The 27,524-nt window shown below is 48.8% G+C and overlaps 1 protein-coding gene across 3 annotated transcripts in view; it reads right to left on the reverse strand.

Moving 5' to 3' along the window:
* Positions 1-27,524, reverse strand: part of CARD11 (caspase recruitment domain family member 11) — a 107,911-nt gene that overhangs the window by 67,157 nt on the left and 13,230 nt on the right. Inside the window, exon 1 of one of the 3 annotated variants that reach the window (XM_060282543.2) lies at positions 7,296-7,430. The exons of the other annotated variants lie outside the window; for them this stretch is intronic. The gene's annotated coding sequence lies outside the window, so the exon portion shown is untranslated. Of the gene's footprint in view, positions 1-7,295; positions 7,431-27,524 lie in introns of those variants that run through there. 3 annotated transcript variants of the gene reach the window in all.

The raw sequence follows: 27,524 nt of genomic DNA on the forward strand, positions 1-27,524 counted from the left end.
AGCTGGAAAAACGGGGGTTTCCCGGGGAATACGGGAGACTTAGCAGCTATGCAGCAGATTCAGAAACATATTGCAACAAACACATCATATGTGGAGTGGCCTTGGCCTTAGGGGTGAACCTGAGTTCAACAGAGTGACATCCAGTAATTTGCACTCTATGGTCAAGGCAGGTGGGTGCGCATGGGCTCTACACCAGTTCACACATGCACAAGCTTGAGAGCATCAGCAAGGAGCGTCCACTCACATGCACACAGGGTTCTTCAAGGCAGGACCAGAGGTGTCTGCAATTGGTCTGTGGGCAACTTTCCCCCCAGCTGTGGCCCCTTTTTGTGCACCAATGACTTGGCCCCTGTCCTCCATGCTCTGGTGACCTCCAGCCTAGATTATGGCAATGCGCAAGGCTGCCTTGGAAGATGACACGGAAAGTTCCACTGCTCCAGAACGCAGAAGCCCTTAGATCTGTTTAAGATTTAATATGACTCCTGCTTTAAAACAGCTGTGTTGGTTGCCAGTTCGTTTCCAGGCCCAGTTCAAGCTGCTCACGCTGGTGTCTAAAGCCCTAAAAGTCTGTTTTCACTGCTCTCTGAACCTCGGGTGGGGGTGGGGTGCAGCCCCTAAGCTGTGGAACTCCTTCTGGCACCTTCACTGTACGGCATTTGGCGAATGCTGGAGTTGCACCTCTTTACCCTGGTTTTGAACACTTAAGATGTATATTTTTAGGAACCACTTTATTTCAGTGATTTAAACTGTTTGAATATTGTGTTTTAATACCATAACCCACCCTGAGACCTTAGGGTGAGGGCAGGTAAATAGCAATGATGGTGGTGATGATGATGACAATGATACTACTACTACTAGCAAAAGTGTCTTTCCACAAGAACATGTGTGGCGCTGTCTAGTATGATGGCTCATCCACAGAAGCCTTTCTTATAAAGAGTGGTGTGGTGTACAGTGGTACCTCTGGATGCAAACAGAATCCGTTCAGGAGCCCCATTCACAACCTGAGCAGTGTGCAACCTGAAGAGGTGAATCTGTGCATGCTTGCCACGCGATTTGGCGCTTCTGCGCATGCGCGAATCGCCAAACCTGGAAGTAACCCGTTCTGTTACTTCTGGGTTTGGCCCGTTCGTATCCCGTGATGTACGCAACCCGCAGCGAACGTAACCAGAGGTATGACTATATAAGACAAGTACAAATACCTGCTGGAAATGTAAAGGAAAAGAAGGTACCTTTTATCATATGTGGTGATCATGTAAAGTTATATAAGCATTCTGGGAAACGATATATAAAGAATTGAAAAAAATGTTTCAAATAACTTCTATTTTTAAAAGGCAGAAGCTTTTTTATTAGGAATTGTAAGTACCGATACCCCGAAGGACCAGTGTTATGTACTGAGCTGAATCCTAGAACAATAGGATTCAGAATCAGCAGTCTGATTGGTCCACAGGAGCTACCCAATCCAACTCCAGGTAGAAGTGAATCCGCAACCTGATTGGCCTGCAGGAGTAGCCAATCAGGTGGCTGGTAGAAGTGAATCTGCAACCTGATTGGCCTGTAGGAGCAGCCAATCAGGCTGCAGGCAGAAGTCAATCCACAACCTGATTGGCCCACAGTTGTAACCCTGAAGTAGCCAATCACGCAAGGCCCATTGTGTAAATAATGTATATAAGCAGATGGTTTTGGGAAAAGAGCCATTCTTCTCTTCTTCTCCTTGATGACTATGAGCTGAATAAAGAGCATGAAATTCACTCTCGACTCTGAGTATATTTCAACCAGAAAAGACTTTTTATGTATGCAGCAACAGCTGCACAGATCTTACTAGCTCAGAGATGGAAAGAAGACAAAGTCCCGACCAGAGAGGAATGGCAAACCAAGCTGATGGACTATGCCGAGATGGCAAAACCGACTGGAAAACTCAGGAACCAAGAGGACAAAAGCCTTAAGAAAGAATGGGGGGGGGGAATTATAACTTATTTAGGAGACCACTATGAGCAGATGGAAACATTAGCAGGATTTCAATAACGCTTGTAATGTAGCAATTATTATGGACAATATGGACAGATACAAAATATGGAATATGAAATAATATGAATTGAAAACATTGACAATAAGACCCATGGAGGGGATGGGAGGAAGTCTAGAGATTCAGAGAAATTTCTGAATGTGGATATCTCTTTGGTGTGGTTCTAACTTTACGCTTGTAAAACCAAATAAAAAATATTTTCCAAAAAAGAAAAGAGAAAAGAGTGGTGTGAAACAGAGCTGTGTTCCATCCCCAGCTCTCTTTGGCATCTTTGTCTCCCTGGTACTCTCAGATGCCTTCAGCTTGACTGAAGACAGTGCATGCTTTCATTTGAGGATTGACAGGGGTCCTTCAACCTGGCACATCTCCACACCAAGACAAAAGTGTGGCAGATCCTTATCCGAGAGATGTTGCTTGAAGATGAGGTGGCCTGGAAAGCGCACCCCAAGGAAGCTCTACAGAGGCTCGTCCTGGGTCAGGAAGCTGCCTACACTCCTCAAGTCATCACTGGCTATGGTTGAGGTGGTAGACAATTTTGTCCACCTCTCCATCGATGCTGAGCTGGACAAGTGGATTTGCAAGGCAGCTATGGCAATGGCTCGCCTCTCCAAAAAGGTCTGGGAGAATGTGATGATGCTAATGACCCACCCATACCATGATGAAGGTCTACCAGGCTTGTGTGTTGAGTGCACTGCTTTATGGTAGGGAGTCATGGACAACTTACAACCACCAGGAGTGATGCCTCAATGACTTCCGTGTGCGCTGCGTCAGGAAGATTTTGGGCATCACATGGAAAGACAAAGTCTCAAAAAAAAAGATGTGCTCCCCCAAGCCCTCATTGCTAGCATGTTCACACTCCTGTCTCAGTGACGTCTACACTGGCTTGGTCATGTCCACAGAATGGAAGATGGCAGGATCCCCAAGAACGTGCTCTATGGGGAGCTGGCTTCTGGCACCAGGCAGTTGGCAGACCAACTCTGTGTTACAAAGATTTCTGCAGCCATGATGTGAATCAGCCCTGCCACATAGGAATTTCTTGCAGATGACTGCATGCCTGGAGATAGACAGTGAGGCTGTGCATCCATAGCAGTGACCAGAGGAATAATAATAATAATAATAATAATAATAATAATAATAATAATAATTTATACCCCACCCATCTGGCTGGGTTTCCCTAGCCACTCTGGGTGGCTCCCAACAGAATTAAAAGCACAATAAAACATCAAACATTAAAAACTTCCCTAAACAGGGCTGCCTTCAGATGTCTTCTAAAAGTCAGATAGTTGTTTATTTCCTTGACATCGGATGGGAGGGCATTCCACAGGGCGGGTGCCACCACCGAGAAGACGCTGTGCCTGGTTCCCTGTAACCTCACTTCTCGCAGGGAGGGAACCGCCAGAAGGCCCTCGGAGCTGGACCTCAGTGTCCGGGCAGAATGATGGAGGTGGAGACGCTCCTTCAGGTATACTGGACTGAGGCCATTTAGGGCTTTCTAGGTCAGCACCAACACTTTGAATTGTGCTCGGAAACGTACTGGGAGGAATGATCGCTGGGAGGAGTGTGGAGAGAAGAAATGCTGTGGTGCATCTGCCCCAGCTGCAACAAAACATGTCTCTCCCCTCCCATATCAGCCTCTACAGCCACAGCAGGTGCTGCAACCTTCCAATGGTTTGACATCACCGCAAAGGTGCACTATTCCCAATGGATGCCACCCTTAAGCATAAGTGAGCAGAGTTTTGGATGTGATGCTCACCTGTGTGCAGTTTCCTCTGCGCAGTGAGCTGCATTCCAGCCACATGGAAGCCAGAGGTTTCTGCACATGCATCTCTCCATCCTCCATCCAGGGGCGTCTTGAGCAGATCGCGCGCCCTGGTGATGAGGGGCAGAGATCGCTCCGCCACCCGCCCCGCCCTCGTAGGGCGCAATTGGTTTCCGCCCGGCTTCGCCGCGCGGCGCCCTCCTTTCCAGGCCGGCGCCCAGCTTACCAGCCCCCCGCCGTGGTGCACTGCGCCACCGGGGGTCTATGTAGAGCCGGCCCTGCCTCCATCCATTCAAGGAAGATGCGCTAACATAGTCCAAGGACAGATGCCAACCAAGCAAAAGCCCTTCAGTGTGGCATGGAGAGGTGGGGCCAGGGGGAGGTTCCCAAGGGATGGACATATATATGATGCTGCTTTGAGGCACATTCTTGCCCCCCCTGAGATTCATCCTGCTTGAAGCAAGTAGCTTTGAGCATCCAAATGTAAAAGGATGGGGGAAACGGAAAGAATCGGGAATCAGAACCTGGGGATGGGGTGGGCCAAGGGAGGAGGAATCCAACAAGAGAAAACACAAACAAGCAAAAAGCAAACCAACAACCAAAGCCACAAAAAACCAAGGGCGGAAATAAAAAGAGAATGAGGGTCCTGAGATGGATCTTGGCATCCTCAGGATTAGTGTTAGCTATGAGCATGCAAATCAAAGTAATGGCGCAATAATTTTAATAATTTACCACGGGAATTTAGTGCATCTATTTAAAGGGATTTCAGAAGTCGCGAGCAAGGAGATGAAAGCTTGCCATTTAATAAAGGCTTTAATCTACACACTCTCCGTGTTGTTACGCATAATGATGAGGGTGGGGGGGAGGACAATGATTACAGAGGCAACAGAAGGCAAACGCTTCCAAGTAGCTGGACTTTTTTCTTTTCTTTTCTGTTTTGAACACTGCATTGGCCTCCAGCGTATCCTCTGTTGCCACTTTCCCGGCCCTGTTGCTGAAAAGACAGTCAAAAAAAGGCAAGCAGCTGCAGCGCTTGGTTTGTTTCTCTGTCCTGACTTTGGGTCAAATGTCAGGATGGTCAGGTTCATCTTTGGGGCTGATTTGCGCCCAACCTTGGTTTTGTGGGAGGGCAGCACAGAAAGTGGGATGGATCCGCCTATCTGGGGTCTGTGTCATTTTCAAGAGTTTCTTCCTAAGTCCACCCCATCCCCATTTCTGCACCATTCAGAGAATTTCATTTTTATAAAAAAAAAATCCACACAGAATTTTACATTTTTGGCACACAATTTCATCCTGAAATTTGCAAAAAAATGATTGCAACTTTTGAGCTGAGGATTGTACTTCAAAATTAAAAGAGGTGTGAAACCGAAGGATGACATTTAAGATGTGTTACTCCCCACCCAAAGAATCCTGAGAACTGGATTGATTGATTGATTGATTACGGTTCTTGACCAGCACACATAAATATGCAATACATAAAACAATAAAAGAAAAACAGTAATAATCTAAAAATAGGCAATAAATATAGGTTTTAACAATTGTTTAAAAGAAAACTGATTAAAAGGAGTGTTACTACTTAGGGAAGTAGACTACAGCAATTAATATCACTGGATCCTCTTTAGCTATTCCTGAAGATGTTCTGAAGATATTTGAACACTGCTAGTTAGATTAGACCGAATTTTTATGACTCTAGCACAGAATTTGGCAACCTTCGCTGACACATTAGAGTTAGCGTCGGAGAGAAGCCACTCTGTATAGAAATTATCCGAGCGTCCAGGTAGCTCTGCCAGTATAGTGTGGATAAGCTCGCCTCGCACCTCCTCGTAGAAGCAGCATCGCAGAAGTATATGGCCAATAGATTCCACTTCTCCTGATCCGCACAGGCAGCATCTCTCACATAAAGGGATCCATTTGTACTTCCCTTGGAGAACTGCTGAAGGCATTATGCGGTTACGGGCCAAAGTGAATGCTCTTCTATGAGAGGGTATTTCCAGGTGGAATAAATATCTGGCTGGGCGGGCCAAGTATCTCCTTTCCTCCTCAATTAGAAAGTGAGGTACTTTACTCAAATCCTTCTGTCTTTCTTTATCTATAATCCTCTGTTTAATAAGGGTCTTTGCTGTATTAAGATCTGCCTGAGAACTGTATTTTGTTGTGTTGGGAATTGTAGCTCTGTGGGAGTAAACTACAGTTCCCACAATTCTTTGGAGGGGAGCCATCTGCTTTAAATGCACTCTAAATGCATGTTGCATACATAGCCTGTGTGTGTGTGTTCTAATCCACCTGTTAGTCCAGGAAGTGCAATTCTGGGGGTCACTTTGCAGACCAAATTAAATCCTTAATTGACACTATAATGTGCGGGTACAGTGGTACCTCTGGTTACAAACTTAATTCGTTCCGGAGGTCCATTCTTAACCTGAAACTGTTCTTAACCTGAGGTACCACTTTAGCTAATGGGGCCTCCTGCTGCCGCCACACGATTTCTGTTCTCATCCTGGGGCAGAGTTCTTAAACCGAGGTACTACTTCCGGGTTAGTGGAGTCTGTGACCCGAAGTGTTTGTAACCTGAGGTACCACAGTACTATATTGGGTTGGACTGAATGTGTGTGTGTATGCATGGATTTTTCTTGGAGGGGGGCGGTTAGAGAGCAGGATAATGCCCGCTGGCTCCATCTCCTGTGTACATTCAGCAACATTGTGGAAAGAACCTTTAAAAAGCACAATTGTGCATACAGAGTATAAACTTCATACACCCAGAGGGTCCTTCTCTGGGTTATTTATTCCCAACTTCTCAAAGTGGTTTACTTCTTTAAAAAAAATTGAAGAAGAAAACGTTATCATGAAAATTCTTCAGCATTTTAGTGCAAATTTACCCAAATGAACACTTTTTGGGGATCACTAGTACACACATTTTTAAAAGCAATTTCTCCGAATATAATGCATTCTCCTAATATAATGCATATATATACTTGCACACCTCCCCCTGATTTTTGTAAACATCCTTTGGCTGGAGAACAGCACAGCAAATTTCGGATGAGTGCGAATTTTGAGGGACAGTTGTGCTTCAGTTCCCATATTGCTTTGAGAAGTGAATTTGCTAAATTCGGTTTGAACTGAGAACTGGCTCAAATTTCCTCCCGCATCCCTCCTACTCCGGGGAGGACATTGCATGGATGGGGCACCATAATGGGAGAGGTTCTCCCTCCGTGGTCACCACCCTCCTAACTTCAGATAACAGAGGAGGGCCCTCCAAGGCAGTGCCACAAAATAAGTCAGCGAATGCGTCACAAGGCATTCCTGTAGATGCTGCACACCTGTAGGTCTTGCAGAGACAAGGAAGGGAGGCTGGGTGTTCTCTCATCAGCCTTGACCATTGGCCATGCTGAGGCTGCTGGGAGTTGGAGTCCAGCAGCGCCTGGAAGGGCAGGGAGAAGAGGCAGCCAGACTCCTTTTCTAAAGTTCCAGAGATTCTGCAGAAACCCACTTAGGAGCTGAGTCAATGTAAGGGCCTACCTTAGAACCTTGCAGGGAGACACTTCTTGTTGCCGGAGAGCAGTCCAAGAGAAAGGCTTTGCTTTCGGAGCTTTTCAAACCAGCACCTTGTTCCGCTGCTCAGCAGCAGAGCCGCTCTTGTTTTGTCCCACCATCTTGGCCTCGCAGAGCTAGGCTCCTTCCCTTTGATCGGCTTGCACCCCTGAAAGCGTTGCTGCTGTGGAACGGTGCAACGTGCTTCCGGAACCAGCCACCCACCCATTGCTGGCCTTTGCAAACCTGGTGCCTATATTTAGAACGTGGGGGGGGGGCAGGGGCCAGCATTGCTTCCCCCTTCTCTGTTCAGAGGCAGAGAGAAGCTCGCAGCAATGCAGCGTGGTTCCTCTTATAAGGGGAAAACCAGAAAGGAAGTTTTATCTGGGAGCCAGAAAATGTCCTTGCCACCTAGAAGGGGGGGGGGGTTAATAGGGGAGGGGAGCAGCACCTGGAAGATTGACCCCCCAGACCATCAACTGCACACCCCCTCCCCTGATATTTGCCAGAGGGGTGCGATGGGGGAGGAATTTGATTCAGTTTGCATTTAAAGGCAAAACTATCTGTTTCAAAACTACTAAAGCAACACACAAACTGAAGCACGGACATCATTTGAAATCCACATTTCTCTGAATGCAGTTTTCCAGGAGCTGTCTACAGAAATTAGGGGAAATCGTACACACATTAATGAAAGGAGCATAAAAAACTGCATTAGTTTAGGGAAAGCTGCATTGCAAAAATGTGTATCTTAGTCAAAACGGCGTGCAAAATTGTGTTTATTAGGAGAAAGTCACACAAAAACACTCGTGAATGTTTGCCAGGATTTTTTCCCCATGGCAAATTGCTGCAGAAATGTGGATAATTTTAGGTTTGGGAAAAAATGAGAATATGAGAGAATGGAAATTGACAAATTCACCCATCCCCACTGAGACAGCAAGAAAGCAACGTATCACTGTCTAAATGTTCAGGAATTGGTGCTTGATCATTTGGAGTGCCCTTCATGAAACTCATAAGCTTTGCCTCCATTTTAGCCATATTCACAGAATCGTAGAATTGTAGTCAGGGACAAAGAAGAACCATCCTATCCTCCATAATGAGAAATTGCGAGCATGGGTTCGGTGTTATAATGAAACAAACTACAGTGGTACCTCGGGTTACAGACGCTTCAGGTTACAGACTCCCAGAAATAGTACCTTGAGTTAAGAACTTTGCTTCAGGATGAGAACAGAAATTGTGCGGCGGCGGCGTAGCAGCAGTGGGAGGCCCTATTAGCTAAAGTGGTGCCTCAGGTTAAGAACAGTTTCAAATTAAGAACAGACCTCCAGAACGAATTAAGTTCTTAACCTGAGGTACCACTGTACCCCCAAAACTGTGCAAAAATAATCCAAATTCTGTGCTAAGCAGAGGTGTTGTGGTTCAGGATTGTGGGTGGAGGGTGAAGGGATTGAAGACCCAGTGCTATTTCTGCAGCAGAGTCCCCATCTCCAGAGTCCCCGAACTGCCCAATCAGACTGTAAGGAGAGCCTTTTAGCCACTGAGAAGGCGTGAGTGGAGCCAGCCACTGAGGATGGGCTCCTAGGATCACTCTGGAGAAGTCACAAAGGAAGAAGGTCAAGGAGTTGTACTATATAGAATGGTGAAGGGACCCCCAAGGGTCCTCTAGTCCAACTCCTTGCAATGCAGGAATCTCAGCTAAAGCATTGCATGACTGACGTCCATCCAACCTCCATTCAAAAACCTCCAAGTGAGGGGAGTCCACAATATGGTCTGAAGCTAAGCATTTAGGAACACAAAGTGCTTCAGTTCACAAAGTGCAGGTTCTCTTACATGCAATGGAACTTCAAGGAAAAGACAACCTAAGTCACCCTGAGATAAGATATTGGAGCACACCAAAATCATTTGCCCATGGAAATGCATAGAAAATAGTAGAAGATCGATCTGCATCGATCACTGCAATGCATCCCTTATTATGATTCTTGTATAATCTTAGGGGGATGTGTGGCTTCACGGTGGCTGTGAAGGAACTCTGCGCTTCTGAATTTACCACTATGCTACTGGTGCTATGGAAAGCTCAGTTCCTACAAATCAAGCCGACGTCCACATTTCCCTCTTATTTTGCATAATTGATTCTGCATTTGTATACGGCTGCCATGGACTGGCCGGATGCAGAGAGTGGAGGGGGGAACCATCTGGGGAACCCCCAAAGGAACCCCCAGGGGGAAGAAGGCTCAGAGTCAGGGGATTGGTGGTGGGATGACGAAGAGTGATCAGAGAGAGAAGACTGGGAGGAGGAGGTGTCGGAAGCTGTGTCCAGGGCAGCTGTCTATCAGCTCCATCTGGTACGCAGGCTGAGACCCTACCTGCCCACAGACTGTCTTACTACAGTGGTGCATGCTCTAGTTATCTCCCGCTTGGACTACTGCAATGCACTCTAAGTGGGGCTACTTTTGAAGGTGACCCGGAAACTACAACTAATCATGTTCAAATATATTAAAGGATGTCATATAGAGGAGGGTGAAAGGTTGTTTTCTGCTGCTCCAGAGAAGCGGACACGGAGCAATGGATTCAAACTACAAGAAAGAAGATTCCACCTAAACATTAGGAAGAACTTCCTGACAGTAAGAGCTGTTCGACAGTGGAATTTTCTGCCACGGAGTGTGGTGGAGTCTCTTTCTTTGGAGGTCTTTAAGCAGAGGCTTGACAGCCATCTGTCAGGAATGCTTTGATGGTGTTTCCTGCTTGGCAGGGGGTTGGACTGGATGGCCCTTGTGGTCTCTTCCAACTCTATGATTCTATGATTCTAATGCAGAATGCGGCAGCTAGACTGGTGACTGGGAATGGCTGCCAGGACCATATAACACCAGTCCTGAAAGACGTACATTGGCTCCCAGTACGTTTCCAAGCACAATTCAAAGTGTTGGTGCTGACCTTTAAAGCCCTAAATGGCTTCGGCCCAGTATACCTGAAGGAGCGTGTCCACCCCCATCGTTCTGCCCGGACACTTAAGGTCCAGCTCCGAGGGCCTTCTGGCGGTTCCCTCACTGTGAGAAATGAGGTTACAGGGAACCAGGCCTTCTCGGTAGTGGCGCCCATCCTGTGGAAGTGCCTCCCATCAGATGTCAAGGAAATAAACAACTATCTGACTTTTAGAAGACATCTGAAGGCAGCTCTCTTTAGGGAAGTTTTTAATGTTTTATCATGTTTTTAATATTCTGTTGGGAACTGCCCAGAGTGGCTAGGGAAACCCAGCCAGATGGGTGGGGTATAAGTAATTAATAATAATAATAATAAGCTGAAGAGGCAACAGGGTTGAGCTGGAAGAGGCTGGGGCAGAGAGCAGTCCAGATTCAGAGGCAGAAGCAAAGGCTGGTGGGAAGAGGGACAAGAAGCAGAGTGGAGGCAAACTGCTGGAGAAGCCAGGGAATCTTCCCTTCCTGCTGTGACCGCCTCTCCTCCCCACTGGTCTCCCAGAATCAACAGAGACATGAAAAGAGCAGAAGAGAGATTGGTTGTACACAGACACAGTCTCCGATTGCTTGGAAAGAAACCCTGGAGAGGAGGGGACTTATGTAGCTGTGGGAAGACAGGGACCTTCAGTCCTCGCAACTGCCTCATTGGGGCAAGAGCTACTGAGAGGAGTTGGTAGGATCACTAGGCCTGCACTGTTTAGGTTTCATTGAATGAAGAAGTAACTTCACTGACACCAGTGGGGTTTTTTTTTTACAGTATTGCTGACTCCAGATACTGATAATAGTTTTACATAATTATTTTGGCTTTGCTAATCAGGAGGAAGAGTACACAATGAAGGAGGATACTGAGGCCCTGCCTACAACCTCCCGAAATCTTATCCATCTTCTGAGATTACAGCAGATATCACCCACACACTTCCACGCCTGGAAGAAGCGGACCATTTGGATCCCTTCCAGTCAGGATTCAGGCCTCATCATGGGACTGAAACTGCCTTGGTCGCACTGGTCGATGATCTCCGGCGGGCTAGGGACAAAGGTAAGAGCTGTTTCCTTGTTCTGCTGGATCTCTCAGCGGCTTTTGACACCATCGACCATAACATCCTTCTGGACCGTCTAGAGGGCTTGGGAGCTGGGGGCACTGTCATGCAGTGGTTCCGCTCCTTCCTCCTGGGCCGTGTTCAGAAAGTGGTGGTGGGGGATGAGTGTTCAGACCCCTGGGCGCTCACTTGTGGGGTGCCTCAGGGTTCTGTCCTCTCCCCCATGCTTTTTAACATCTATATGCAGCCACTGGGAGAGATCATCAGGGGGTTTGGGCTGGGTGTCCATCAGTATGCTGATGATACCCAGCTCTACCTCTCTTTTAAATCAGAACCAGTGAAGGCGGTGAAGGTCCTGTGTGAGTGCTTGGAGGCGGTTGGAGGATGGATGGCGGCTAACAGATTGAGATTGAATCCTGACAAGACAGAAGTACTGTTTGTGGGGGACAGGAGGCGGGCGGGTGTGGAGGACTCCCTGGTTCTGAATGGGGTAACTGTGCCCCTGAAAGACCAGGTGCGCAGCCTGGGAGTCATTTTAGACTCACAGCTGTCCATGGAGGCACAGGTCAACTCCGTGTCCAGGGCAGCTGTTTATCAGCTCCATCTGGTACGCAGGCTGAGTCCCTACCTGCCCACTGACTGTCTCTCCAGAGTGGTGCATGGTCTAGTTATCTCTCGCTTGGACTACTGCAATGCGCTCTACGTGGGGCTACCTTTGAAGGTGACCCGGAAACTACAACTAATCCAGAATGCGGCAGCTAGACTGGTGACTGGGAGCGGCCGCCGAGATCACATAACACCGGTCCTAAAAGACCTACATTGGCTCCCAGTACGTTTCCGAGCACAATTCAAAGTGTTGGTGTTGACCTTTAAAGCCCTAAACGGCCTCGGTCCGGTATACCTGAAGGAGCGTCTCCACCCCCATCGTTCTGCCCGGACACTGAGGTCCAGCTCCGAGGGCCTTCTGGCGGTTCCCTCATTACGAGAAGCCAAGTTACAGGGAACCAGGCAGAGGGCCTTCTCGGTAGTGGCACCCACCCTGTGGAATGCCCTCCCACTAGAGGTCAAAGAGAACAATTACCAGACCTTTAGAAGGCATCTCAAGGCAGCCCTGTTTAGGGAAGCTTTTAATGTTTGATGGATTTCTGTATTTTAGAATTTCTGTTTTTTTTGGAAGCCGCCCAGAGTGGCTGGGGGAACCCGGCCAGATGGGCGGGGTATAAATAATAAATTATTATTATTATTATTATTATTGTTTGCATATTGTTGCAATCATGAGGTCTAGAAACTTGCCCTTTCCCTGCAAACAGTGCAAGATTCTCAACAGGCTGAATGTCCTGTCCAATATCAAGTTCTGTAGGGGTTTTTTTGTCTTAGAATAGCAATAATACACCTACGGTACCCCTAAAAGCCCTCCGTAGAAGCAGCTGGTATTGATGTCTTGAGCCACACAGGGTGTTGAGGAAAGCTCACACACAACACGATGGTTTTGTGTTTTTGTTTTTGGCTGAAAAATTAACACAGCCCAGAAATGAGGTGGGATTTCCGACAAGCCTATCCACCTGTCATTTCTCATTCTGTTTATCTTCCTCATGGAAGCCTTTAAGTTTCCAGCTTTCCACATCCTTAATTGCTGAGTCAGCTGCCACAGCTCAGAGTCGTAAAAATCTATTTTCAAAGGGTCCAATGGTTTTATTTTCCAATCATAAATATGGAATTTAATTAGCAGCTTGCTGCTAATGAAGTCATTGTGGAAGAGAAGATGGGCAGAGGCACTGAAACTTCAAGCATAAAACGCAAACAAGAAGTGTCATGTGGACACACTTCTGCAGTAACTGGGTTAACACTTTGGGGTCCTTCTACTTTTCAACCAAGGCTTCTTTCACGACCATCTTTCACCCCAATTCCTCTGCCTGAGATCAGGGCCAGATTAAGGTGTGATGAGGCCCTAAGCAACTGAAGGTAATGGGGCCCTTTATATGTCCAGCTGTCCTTTGTCAACGACAAATTGTCCCTGTTTTTTGTGTTGAATATATGCTATATGGTAATATATGGACCTAATAGGTATCTAAAGCCATTTGCACATAACAATATATGTATTTTATCAAAGTAAATGTTGAACTGAAATATAATTAAGAAGAAGTATATTAATAGTGAAATACACGCTGTAGGTTTTATTTTATTTGTTTTTTATCTTATATTTTGGAAATGTACATCAGGGTCTTTTTTCCCCCTTTAATTTTGTTGGTGCCCCCAAGAGAGTGGGGCCCTAAGCTATAGCTTGTTTAGCTAATACATAAATCCAGTTACTGTGATCAGTAACAAGGTGAGAATTGTCAGTTGGAGACACGCCAGTGTGGGAAAGCGCGGTACAATGGTTAGGGTATCTGATTGCAATCTGGGAGATCTGGGCGAGGGGAGCAAGACTTTATGCTGGCCATCAGGCAATGGCTTTTTCCACCTGCCTTGGCTGACCCTCCAGCCCTAGGAGCCTTCATAAGGCAACTGTTTCCAGAGGGAGAACTATGAGGGGAGAGAGACTCTGTTTGCCACTGGGTGGTGGTGGTGCAGTTGCTTCCACCTGCGCTGCCCCACCTTCAGAATAGAGCTGCTGCCCATAGCTGCCAAGTTTTCCCTTTTCTCGCGAGGAAGCCTATTCAGCATAAGGGAAAATCCCTTAAAAAAGGGGATAACTTGGCAGCTATGCTGCTGCCACGGTCATTTTGTGTATGTGCATTTTAATGAGCTGAACAGAGTGAAAGATTATGAGTCATGGGAATGTGGGGAGTGTGCAAAATTCAACAGTGCTTAGTTAATTTTTTGGCTGCTGTTTTGTTGATGTTGTTAATATTGTTTTATAGATTATGAATGCCGTAGTGCTTTGTTAATGTGATAATGTGGCTTTTGTTGTAATTGTGCTGTTTGGCTTTTTTTTTTTAGTTGCTTTGTTAATAGCGTTTTTAGATTGTAATTGTTTTACTGACGATTTGTTAATTAGTCCATATGCTTTATGCCATATTTATGAATTGCTAAGAGCATGAAGCTGATAACGCCAAGGTTGCAGGTTCGATCCCTGCCTGGGACAACTGCATATTCCTGCCTTGCAGGGGGTTGGACTAGATGACCCTCAAGGTCACTTCCAGTTCTACAATTCTATGATGTTATTTTTATTTATTTTTTGTAAGCTGCTGTGCAATTCATTTGAATGAAAAGCACATAGAAATATAATAAATCAAGTCCACACTCTGCCATGAAGCATTTCTATCCCATCTTTTTATTCAAGGAGTGAAACGTGGCTTGCATGGTTCTCCTCCTCCTCTCCTCCTCCTCCTCCTCCTCCTCCTCCTCCTCCTCCTCCTCCTCCTCCTCCTCCTCCTCCTCCTCCTCCTCCCTGAATACACAGAACCCTGTGAGGTAGGTTAGGCTGAAAGGCAGTGACTGACCCCCAAGGTCACCCGGTGAGAGCTTCGTGGCCATGTGGGGGATTTGAACCCTGGTCTGACACACTAACAACTACGCCATGCTGGCCAATCCAAGCCTATCTGTGGTGTCGCGGTGTCAGTTCAATACCAGGGAGCTCTGGGTTCAAATTCCCACTCAGTTGTGAAGCTCACTAGGTGAACTTGGAGCAGGGTTCTTGTGAAGATGAAATCAGAGGTGGAGGGAAACCTTGTAAGCCATTGTGGACTCCTTGGAGGAAAGGTAGGATAAAAATGGCAAGCATAAATAAATGGATCTGCTTTCAGGAGAACACAGAAGACTTCCTCTCGGATAAAAAGGCAGCCTTGTTAAAGCAGCCAAAATCGGAAAAGCCCTGAAAGGTGAAGATGACCAGTATTCCAGATGGATTTTAAAGGGCCCAAATTATCTGGGGCCTGGAGGAGAAACTGTCCTAGGAGGAAAAGTTACCATGTTAGGGGCTTTTTGGAGCAGGGGAGGTAGGCACTTAGTTGCTTGTTTGGCATCTGTCTGTCTCGAGAGGTAATGGAGTGCGCCTCTGGGGGTGAAGTCAAACCTCTGCGTGATCTCCCAGGGGCGCAATCCTGAGTAGTATGTATTGAGGACCTGGGATGGCTGAACAGCAGTTCTGGTGAATTTCTGTTGCAATTGTCCCAGCTGCTCTCCTGGGGCTCTGAGGAAGTACGAGCGCTCCCCACCCTTCACTCAAGGGGAAACTGGAGGAAGCATAGAGAATGTGGCGAGGTGCTCCTCCATATCTTATCATTGCGGCCGTATGGTGACCCACATCTGATGCTGATCAGAACCAGACACATATGTGTGTTTCAAGCTTTGCAGCTGCACCAACACTCCTCTGTCCAATCCCACTCCTGGGATCCGGTTGGCTGCATGTCAGCAAAGTACAGCCATAATGGCACTGGATGAAGTTATCAGCAGGACTGGGGTTAATAATAATAATAATAATAATAATAATAATAATAATAATAATAATTTATATCCCGCCCATCTGGCTGGGTTTCCCCAGCCACTGTGGGCGGCTTCCAACAGAAACATTAAAATATACTAATTTCTTGAACATTAAAAGCCTCCCTAAACAGGGCTGCCTTCAGATGTCTTCTAAAAAGAATAACAATCATAGAATCATAGAGTTGGAAGAGACCACAAGGGCCATTCAGTCCAACCCCCTGCCAAGCAGGAAACACCATCAAAGCATTCTTGACATATGCCTGTCAAGCCTCTGCTTAAAGACCTCCAAAGAAAGAGACTCCACCACACTCCTTGGTAGCAAATTCCACTGCCAAACAGCTCTTACTGTCAGGAAGTTCTTCCTAATGTTTAGGTGGAATCTTCTTTCTTGAAGTTTGAATCCATTGCTCCGTGTCCGCTTCTCTGGAGCAGCAGAAAACAATATTTCTCCCTCCTCCATATGACATCCTTTCATATATTTGAACATGGCTATCATATCACCCCTTAACCTTCTCTTCTCCAGGCTAAACATACCCAGCTCCCTAAGCCGTTCCTCATAAGGCATCGTTTCCAGGCCTTTGACCATTTGGGTTGCCCTCTTCTGGACACGTTCCAGCTTGTCAGTATCCTTCTTGAACTGTGGTGCCCAGAACTGGACACAGTACTGCAGGTGAGGTCTGACCAGAGCAGAATACAGTGGTACTATTACTTCCCTCGATCTAGATGCTATACTCCTATTGATGCAGCCCAGAATTGCATTGGCTTTTTTAGCTGCTGCATCACAATAATAATAACGGTGCAAAAAGCAGGGAGTAAAGAAGCCGATCACATTGGATTTCATTGCATATGATGCAAGGAAGCGTCTCTGGCCAGCTGCTCATACTAAGCCTCAGCACAGGATGATATTTGGCTTTTAATATTCTATTGGGGGGAACTCTGCTTTTCTGGCTTGGGGGGGGAATCTGTTAGCCCTTACTTACTTACTCAGGCTGAGTTGCACCCCAACCTCTGTGTCCTCCTCTCCCCACCCAGCTGGGTGACTGAGCAAGAGGCAGAAGGTTCCCTCTCAGCCTCCCTGGCATATTTAGCATGCAGCTCTATCCCTGCCAATATCTCCCCGCTGTTTGCCAGCAGCGAATAGCCTAGTTGCTTTAATACCTAGTTATTTTGCTTTCTTCCGGACATTTGGATTTTGATTCCCTTGTTTTATGCAACCGCCACTGGGTTTCTCTAACTGAGATGGCTTCATTCAGATTCCTCTCCTACCACAGCAAGGCTGGCAGAAATAATGGATAACTCAGTATGTGGACGGAAAGATAGAACAGGCGACTGCCTGATATGGGGGAAAGAGGGTTGAAAATTCACAGGAAAGTGATACTTGAAGTCTATGGGAGGAGGGCCAAGCCATAAAACCATTGAAAAATCAACTACTATTGCTACTATTAATACAACTGTTATTACTATTACTTGGTAAAAAAGGTAAAGGCAAAGGACCCCTGGACAGGCAAAGGACCCCTGGACAGTTAAGTCCACTCAAAGATGACTATGGGGTTGTGGCGCTCATCTCGCTTTCAAGCCGAGGGAGTTGATGTTTGTCCACAGACAGCTTTCCGGGTCATGTGGCCAGTAGGACTAAACCACTTCTGGTGCAACAGAATACCGTGATGGTTTACCTTCCCACTGCAGCAGTACCTATTTATCTACTTGCACTTGTGTGCTTTTGAACTGCTAGGTTGGCAGGAGCTGGGACTGAGCAATGGGAGCTCACTTCGTCACGGGGATTCGAACCGCCGACCTTCTGATCCCAAGAGATTTAGACCACAGTGCGGTCTGCACCCCTCACCCACTCTATAGAGGGAATTAGCAACTGCTGTATTACCCACTGCTGTAAAGGGGGAAGTAAGGGGCAGGTGTTCTCATCCACCTGGGAAGGGAGCCATAGCTGCCAAGTTCTCCCTTTTTTTAAGGGAAATTCCCTTATGCTGAATAGGCTTCCTCGTGAGAAAAGGGAAAACTTGGCAGCTATGAAGGGAGCCCATCTAGGAGAAGGAAACCTCTGGTCCTAAACCTCCACTGCCTCATGGAACATCTTTGGGAGAAGAAAAGGCTCAGGAGTAAATTCTCCACAAAACCAGAGTGGAGTCCCTAAGGCGGTTGGGAGGCGCCTTGCATGCCTCCTTCCGGCCACTCCTGCAGCCCAGCTGGTGCCAAACATCATGTTCTGCTTTCCTTTGGACTGCCCAGGACTCTTCCTGCTGCCCAGGACTCTTCCTGCTGTGAGTGCCCACAGGCCCTGTCCCTACCTCTCTCCACCTGGTCTAGGGCGGGGCCTGGAAGGCCTCATAAAGGACTGCTGCCGCTGCTCTGCTGCTGGTGCTGCCCAGGACTCTTCCTGCTGTGAGTGCCCACAGGCCCTGTCCCTACCTCTCTCCACCTGGTCTAGGGCGGGGCCTGGAAGGCCTCATAAAGGACTGCTGCCGCTGCTCTGCTGCTGGTGCTGCCCAGGACTCTCTCCTGCTGTGAGTGCCCACAGGCCCTGTCCCTGCCTCCTTCCACCTGGTCTAGGGCGGGGCCTGGAAGGCCTCATAAAGGACTGCTGCCGCTGCTCTGCTGCTGGTGCTGCCCAGGACTCTCTCCTGCTGTGAGTGCCCACAGGCCCTGTCCCTGCCTCCTTCCACCTGGTCTAGGGCGGGGCCTGGAAGGCCTCATAAAGGACTGCTGCCGCTGCTCTGCTGCTGGTGCTGCCCAGGACTCTTCCTGCTGTGAGTGCCCACAGGCCCTGTCCCTACCTCTCTCCACCTGGTCTAGGGCGGGGCCTGGAAGGCCTCATAAAGGACTGCTGCCGCTGCTCTGCTGCTGGTGCTGCCCAGGACTCTCTCCTGCTGTGAGTGCCCACAGGCCCTGTCCCTGCCTCCTTCCACCTGGTCTAGGGCGGGGCCTGGAAGGCCTCATAAAGGACTGCTGCCGCTGCTCTGCTGCTGGTGCTGCCCAGGACTCTCTCCTGCTGTGAGTGCCCACAGGCCCTGTCCCTGCCTCCTTCCACCTGGTCTAGGGCGGGGCCTGGAAGGCCTCATAAAGGACTGCTGCCGCTGCTCTGCTGCTGGTGCTGCCCAGGACTCTCTCCTGCTGTGAGTGCCCACAGGCCCTGTCCCTGCCTCCTTCCACCTGGTCTAGGGCGGGGCCTGGAAGGCCTCATAAAGGACTGCTGCCGCTGCTCTGCTGCTGGTGCTGCCCAGGACTCTCTCCTGCTGTGAGTGCCCACAGGCCCTGTCCCTGCCTCCTTCCACCTGGTCTAGGGCGGGGCCTGGAAGGCCTCATAAAGGACTGCTGCCGCTGCTCTGCTGCTGGTGCTGCCCAGGACTCTTCCTGCTGTGAGTGCCCACAGGCCCTGTCCCTACCTCTCTCCACCTGGTCTAGGGCGGGGCCTGGAAGGCCTCATAAAGGACTGCTGCCGCTGCTCTGCTGCTGGTGCTGCCCAGGACTCTCTCCTGCTGTGAGTGCCCACAGGCCCTGTCCCTGCCTCCTTCCACCTGGTCTAGGGCGGGGCCTGGAAGGCCTCATAAAGGACTGCTGCCGCTGCTCTGCTGCTGGTGCTGCCCAGGACTCTCTCCTGCTGTGAGTGCCCACAGGCCCTGTCCCTGCCTCCTTCCACCTGGTCTAGGGCGGGGCCTGGAAGGCCTCATAAAGGACTGCTGCCGCTGCTCTGCTGCTGGTGCTGCCCAGGACTCTCTCCTGCTGTGAGTGCCCACAGGCCCTGTCCCTGCCTCCTTCCACCTGGTCTAGGGCGGGGCCTGGAAGGCCTCATAAAGGACTGCTGCCGCTGCTCTGCTGCTGGTGCTGCCCAGGACTCTCTCCTGCTGTGAGTGCCCACAGGCCCTGTCCCTGCCTCCTTCTACCTGGTCTAGGGCGGGGCCTGGAAGGCCTCATAAAGGACTGCTGCCGCTGCTCTGCTGCTGGTGCTGCCCAGGACTCTCTCCTGCTGTGAGTGCCCACAGGCCCTGTCCCTGCCTCCTTCCACCTGGTCTAGGGCGGGGCCTGGAAGGCCTCATAAAGGACTGCTGCCGCCGCTCTGCTGCTGGTGCTGCCCAGGGGAACTTGAAACAGCACAGAGTTCTTTTTAAAATGCTTTTAAAAGAATTTTTTATGTTTTTATCTTCTTTGGGGTGGTAGGTGGGAGGGATTTTTAGTTGGGGGTGGGAATCTGTTAAATTTTAGTGTATTTGTAATTTTTATTGTTTTTGGTTTTATTGTTTTATTGTGTTTGGGGTGGTAGGTGGGAGGGATTTTTAGTTGGGTGTGGGAATCTGTTAAATTTTAGTGTATTTGTAATTTTTATTGTTTTTGGTTTTATTGTTTTATTGTCTTTTTTGTGTTCTTCTTTTGTTGAGTTCTTTGCTGTTTTTTACAGAGGTTTTATTTTGTTTTTAAGGGGAGGGGTCAGGGCTGCCCGGGAGGGGGTCCCAGCAAGCAAAATGGCTGGGGCAGATCCCACAGGGGGGTGTGCACTGGAACAACCGATCTCAGTGGTCACGGGTAGGAGGAGGAGTTACGCTAAGACCAGACCATGTCATTACCGAGGAGGCAGACTTAGTCGTTGTCTGAGGACTATCCCTGCCTCCAGGTCTGGTCCTGACCGGACGGATATTGGAATAGGCAAGGGATACCCACATGACCTGAAGGTGCTGCTGTGCAATGCCAGGTCGATGATGAATAAGACCACCGCCATTCACGACCTGATTGTGGATGGAGGATTTGACCTGGCATGTGTGACAGAGACCTGGTTGGAGGAAGCCGATGGGCCCGTTCTTGGCGCTGCTTGCCCACCAGGTTTCTCTTATGCACAGCAACCCAGGCCATCTGGGCGGGGAGGGGGGGTTGCAGTGATTTTTAGGAAGTCATTAGTTTGCACCAGGCGTCCTATTGGGAAGACCCAGTTCTCTGAGTGCATGTTCTGGAAGTTGGGCAATAGAGGCAGTACAGGATTCCTTTTGGTGTACCGACCTCCCCGCTGCACCAAGGATTCCCTGCCCGAGCTGCTTCAGGTCGTGTCGGATGTGCTCCTGGAGACACCTAGCTTGGTTGTCTTAGGGGATTTTAACATCCATGCCGACACGACCTTACAAGGAGCCGCTCGGGACTTCGTGGAAAGCATGGCCACCATGGGGCTGTCCCTGAATAAGTCTGGCCCAACTCATAGCCGCGGACATGCCTTGGACTTGGTGTTTACCTCTATGGATGTTGGTGATCTGACATTAAGTAAAAGCGAAACAAAAGAAGTGCCATGGTCAGATCACTTTCTGGTGCATCTGGACTTCTCCGCAACCCTTCCCCTCTGCAGGGAGGTGGGACCGATTCAGATGGTCCGCCCCCGCTACTTAATGGATCCAATTGGCTTCCAAAGAGTGGTAGGGGATGTTTTATCCCATGTCGATGGCCTTTCAGCTGATTCCCTGGTGGCCCGCTGGAATGCGGAGTTAACCAGCGCTATTGACTGTCTGGCTCCGAAGCGCCCTCTCAGATTGCATGGAGCCCGGACAGCCCCGTGGTTTTCCCCGGCGCTGAGGGCAATGAAACAGTCGTTGAGACGGCTAGAGCGCCGGTGGCGGAAAACTCATTTTGAATCAGACCGGACACGGGCTAGAGCTCAACTTCGAGCCTACCAAGTGGCAATGGCGACGGCGAAGAGGACCTTCTTCACCGTCTCCATCGCATCTGCAGAAAACAGCAGCAGGAGACTCTTCCAGGTGGTTCGCAATTTAGCGGAACCACCTGCTCCATCCGGGCCCAGTACGGGCCACATGATCTCCTGCAATGATTTTGCAAAGTTTTTTGCAGATAAAGTCGCTCAGATTCGGGAAGAGGTAGACTCCACCGTGGGAGCAGGGCCGGGGCGGGGGAGTGCTAGAGTCCTGTCTAGTCAAGTTTTGTGGGATCAGTTTCAATCTGTTACCTCCGAGGATGTGGACAGGCTGCTTAGACGAATGAAACCAACCACCTGTCTCCTTGATCCTTGCCCATCCTGGCTTATAAAAGCTAGCCAGGAAGGGCTGGGCGATGGGCTTTGCGGGTTGGTAAATGCTTCTCTCCATGAGGGAGCCTTCCCAGACCCGCTGAAAGAGGCGGTTATTAAACCGCTTCTTAAAAAACCATCTTTAGATCCGGCCAATATGGCCAACTATCGCCCAGTCTCAAATCTTCCATTCTTGGGCAAGGTGATTGAGCGAGTGGTTGCGGAACAACTCCAGGCACGCCTGGAAGAAGCGGACCATTTGGATCCCTTCCAGTCAGGATTCAGGCCTCATCATGGGACTGAAACTGCCTTGGTCGCACTGGTCGATGATCTCCGGCGGGCTAGGGACAAAGGTAAGAGCTGTTTCCTTGTTCTGCTGGATCTCTCAGCGGCTTTTGACACCATCGACCATAACATCCTTCTGGACCGTCTAGAGGGCTTGGGAGCTGGGGGCACTGTCATGCAGTGGTTCCGCTCCTTCCTCCTGGGCCGTGTTCAGAAAGTGGTGGTGGGGGATGAGTGTTCAGACCCCTGGGCGCTCACTTGTGGGGTGCCTCAGGGTTCTGTCCTCTCCCCCATGCTTTTTAACATCTATATGCAGCCGCTGGGAGAGATCATCAGGGGGTTTGGGCTGGGTGTCCATCAGTATGCTGATGATACCCAGCTCTACCTCTCTTTTAAATCAGAACCAGTGAAGGCGGTGAAGGTCCTGTGTGAGTGCTTGGAGGCGGTTGGAGGATGGATGGCGGCTAACAGATTGAGATTGAATCCTGACAAGACAGAAGTACTGTTTGTGGGGGACAGGAGGCGGGCGGGTGTGGAGGACTCCCTGGTCCTGAATGGGGTAACTGTGCCCCTGAAAGACCAGGTGCGCAGCCTGGGAGTCATTTTAGACTCACAGCTGTCCATGGAGGCACAGGTCAACTCCGTGTCCAGGGCAGCTGTTTATCAGCTCCATCTGGTACGCAGGCTGAGTCCCTACCTGCCCAGTGACTGTCTCTCCAGAGTGGTGCATGCTCTAGTTATCTCCCGCTTGGACTACTGCAATGCGCTCTACGTGGGGCTACCTTTGAAGGTGACCCGGAAACTACAACTAATCCAGAATGCGGCAGCTAGACTGGTGACTGGGAGCGGCCGCCGAGATCACATAACACCGGTCCTAAAAGACCTACATTGGCTCCCAGTACGTTTCCGAGCACAATTCAAAGTGTTGGTGTTGACCTTTAAAGCCCTAAACGGCCTCGGTCCGGTATACCTGAAGGAGCGTCTCCACCCCCATCGTTCTGCCCGGACACTGAGGTCCAGCTCCGAGGGCCTTCTGGCGGTTCCCTCATTACGAGAAGCCAAGTTACAGGGAACCAGGCAGAGGGCCTTCTCGGTAGTGGCACCCACCCTGTGGAATGCCCTCCCACTAGAGGTCAAAGAGAACAACAATTACCAGAACTTTAGAAGGCATCTCAAGGCAGCCCTGTTTAGGGAAGCTTTTAATGTTTGATGGATTTCTGTATTTTAGAATTTCTGTTTTTTTGGAAGCCGCCCAGAGTGGCTGGGGGAACCCGGCCAGATGGGCGGGGTATAAATAATAAATTATTATTATTATTATTATTATTATTTGGACCCATCAACGAGGCTGAGAAGGGTATCTAGTCATTTGGGCAGCCCAGGACCTCCATCCACACTGTCCAGGCTTCCACCCGGGGGAGGTCCTTTCGGCACGGCAAATGAGTCTGACACAGAGCAAGGCAGGTCTCTGTCTGCCAAAGCCATTCACAGAATCATAGAATTGTAGAGTTGGAAGGGACTGTGAGCGTCATCTTGTGCAACCCCATTCCCTTAATAAAAGAACTGGTTTGGCTGTCTCAGCAGCAGGCCTGGAAGGGACCCTCAGGTATCATCCAAACTGACCCCTCCAAAACACAAAACAGTATTTTGTGACAGAAGCATTGTTTCCCTAACCTACAGTTTAATTTGAGATCAAGAAGATCACGGGAGCCTAGGGGTTCCTTCTGCCTTACAAACAAATATTTAACCATCTTTTTTCATATGTTAATGCCTCACGGAGAAAAGGTTACAAAATATGAAGCAGAAGGAAACAAAACCCGCTCATTTACAGCATGAGAACCAGAGGATGCTTCAAACTTTCCACGTTAGCTTTTCACACTTCCCTTATTTGGGAAGTGGCAAGCCTCGTGTCGGAGAAACGCTTTGTAAACTGACACATTCACACTGGCGTCCGAAAATGAGAATGGGTGACAGGCAGGCCATTGACGTGAACACTTTTTTTAGAGAGAGAGAGCGGGGGAGATATCCAGGCTGCGAAATGTGGCAGATTAAGATCATCATCTGTAAAGGCAAAGGAAAAGGTCTGCTGCAATATTCTGCATTTTCCCTCTAAGTGAGCTTCAGCAAATTTAGTGGGGCTTAACCTGAGAAAGGGCCCCACTGGAAGTCCTTTTCATTGTTCATCTGTTTTTTGTTTTTGTTTGCTCAGGGCAGTAATAAACGAACCCCCTTTCAATATTATTTGCACCTGCAAAAGCTTTGGGGTGGCCCTACTGCTTGGTTTCCAATCAGTGCATGTCCTGCTGAAATCGTGCAACATTTAATACTGCAAATGTCCTGTTGTTGTTGTTTTGTTGAGCTATAGAGCACGCACTCCCCTCCAGATGACAATGATGTGGGAGCAGAAAGATGTGAGGATGGTCCAGGACGAATCCGCCACGGATGCACTCTTATTGTGTCAATTGAGTGTTGCAAAAGGCACCCACCCCCTCCTGTTTTCTGTAGAATCATAGGATTGTCAATTTGGAAGGGATCCCCAAAGGACATCTAGTCCAACCCCCTGCAAGGCAGGCATTGCAGCTCCAGAAATCCTGACAGATTGCCACGCAACCTCTAGCCAGCTCCGTAAATGCCAACCAATCCAGCGGCAACAGTGAGGAAGCCAGCTCTCCTAGTGCCAGAGTCCCACGGGGACCCAGGGAACCTTCTGCTCCATCACCTGTTGTTGTTTTTAAAGCATAAAAGATATAATCTACATGCTAAACCTTCACTCGTTTCCACCGAAACGGCACTAACAGGAAGTATGTGGGAGTGGCTGCACCACCAAGAAGCAAGCTTAAGTCGGCACAAGATCAGGCAGCCCTAGTACGGAATTATCTATTTATTTATTAAATTTGCTAGTCGCTTTATCTTGCCCAAGGCAACCCAAAGCAACTTGTAACCAAACTGCAATACAACGAAAGTGCCTATTGACATCAAATAGGTGCCTTCACTTTACGGCCTATGACCCTCATACTTACGGGACCGTCTCTCCCAGTATGCCCCGCGGAGGACCTTAAGGTCCATAAATAGTAACACCTTAGAGGTCCCGGGCCCAAAGGAAATCAGATTAGACTCAACTAGAACCAGGGCCTTCTCAGCACTGGCCCCGACCTGGTGGAATGCTCTGACTCCTGAGACCATTGTCCTGCGGGACCTGATTTCTTTCCGCAGGGCCTGTAAGACAGAGTTGTTCCGCCTGGCATTTGGCCTGGAGCCAACCTGATCCCCTCCCCCATTTTCCCTTTCTTTTTCCCTTTTGTATGAGGCGGACACGACTAAACGACTAAACAGTCGGACACGACTAAACGACTAAACAACAACAACAATGAGGCTGCATTATTTTTTTTAATGTATTTAGTCTTGTTGTTGAGTTGTATTTTAACTAGTTGTTTTATATTTGGTGTTAGCCGCTCTGAGCCCGGCCTTGGCTGGGGAGGGTAGGGTATAAATAATAATAATAATAATAATAATAATAATATTATTATTCACTGTGCTTTTTCCGGAAGCTGCTAAAAGCATTTTTTTGTTTAGACAAGCCTACCCAGATATCTGGAATGCTGGTGTGTTTGCAGTTTGTTGCGTGTTTTGATATTTTTCACTGTTTAAATTGCTTGATTTTATTGTTTTCTTCTTTTCGTAAACCACTTTGAGGTTTTTCCCTTTTCTTACAATCAAGCGGAATACAGTGGTACCTCTGGTTACGAACGCTTCAGGCTATGAGCTCCGCTAACCCAGAAGTAGCTGCTCCTGGTCGCGAACTCTGCCCCAGGATGCGAACGGAAATTGTGTGTCAGAGGTGTGCGCACAGCGGGAAGCCCCATTAGTGAAAGAGCGCCTCAGGATAAGAACTGTTTCAGCTTAAGAACGGACCTCTGGAATGAATTAAGTTCGTAACCAGAGGTAAAGGTAAAGGTAAAGGGACCCCTGACCATTAGGTCCAGTCGTGACCGACTCTGGGGTTGCGCGCTCATCTCGCATTATTGGCCAAGAGAGCTGGCGTATAGCTTCCAGGTCATGTGGCCAGCATGACAAAGCCACTTCTGGCAAACCAGAGCAGCACATGGAAACACTGTTTACCTTCCCGCTGTAGTGGTTCCTATTTATCTACTTGCATTTTGACGTGCTTTCGAACTGCTAGGTTGGCAGGAGCTGGGACCAAGCAACGGGAGCTCACCCCGTCACAGGGATTTGAACTGCCGACCTTTTGATCAGCAAGCCCTAGGCTCAGTGGTTTAACCCACAGCGCCACCTGGGTCCCTCGTAACCAGAGGTACCACTGTATAAATTTTATAAACGAAGTAAATAAAAAATTGAAACCTATGCGTTCTGAATATTTGTATTTATGGGGAGGGGAAGCTGCGAAGCAGACATGGATTGCAAGAGATGCCGCGTGCGCAACCTTAACGTTCTGAGGCTGAACATCTCCCAAAAAAGACCCCAATGCTCACTAACGGTCCTGGCTGGATGGCCCCTTAAACATCTTCACCCCGTTTGCTTTGAAATGCAACAACTTTTCCTTGCCAAACGACAGAGGCTGCTTTGTGTGAACGGGGCTTCAGGGAGAAGGACGCAAGGCATCTCTGCTTCCTGAGGCCAGCCCTTTGCGAGAACAACAGTTTACAAAAGCCACTTCTTCCTAATCTTTAGACAATGCTGTGTATATTTAACCTTTGCAACAAAAGCATGTCAAACATTTAGGGCCGGGGCGGGTGTGTGTCTCCAGACGCTTTACTCTGGAGTAGTTCCAGCAAAGTCGGCAGGCTGCTTTCAGAGGAATTGGCTGGAGGATTAGAGCCTTGGACTGACATTTTCCATAATCTTCTGGTGATAGTTGATACGTTCCTCTTCCGCTGTGCGGCAGGCAGCAAAGGGACCTGATTAGAATTGGTTGTGCATATTTTCTTCCTGCTGAGTCTATCACACCTCGCCTGCGTCCTTTTACAGCAGCATGAAACTTGAATAAGGTTGCCAACTGTCTTACCTTGAGCCCTCAGTGCTGGGGTGGGGAGAACTTGCAGGGGCAACCTATAGATTCCTGCAATGCGTTATACATAGGGTTGCCTCTGAAGACGGTTCGGAAACTTCAGGTGGTGCAGAATTCAGCAGCCAGGGCAAGAGGGTTTAAGCACATAATGCCAATTCTGGCCCGACTGCATTGGCTGCCGATTAGTTCCTGGGCCCAATTCAAAGTGCTGGTTTTGACCTTCAAAGCCCTGAAGAGTTCAGGAGAGCAATACCTCAAGGACCGCCTCTCCCTATAGGAACTGACCCTGCAATCATCCCCTGCAGCCCTTTTGAGCGCCTCCCCCATGAGCGGTCTGGAGAGTGGCAGCCTAGGAATTGGCCTTTTCTGTGGTGGCTCCCTGTTTGCAGGATGCTCTTCCAGGGATGCTCACTTGGCGCCTTCATTACATATCTTTAGGCGCCAGGTGAAAAAGTTTCTCTTCAACCA

This window comes from Zootoca vivipara, chromosome 13 (genome assembly GCF_965207765.1).
Source record: "Zootoca vivipara chromosome 13, rZooViv2.hap1.1, whole genome shotgun sequence".
In the NCBI taxonomy this organism is placed as follows: Eukaryota; Metazoa; Chordata; class Lepidosauria; order Squamata; family Lacertidae; genus Zootoca; species Zootoca vivipara.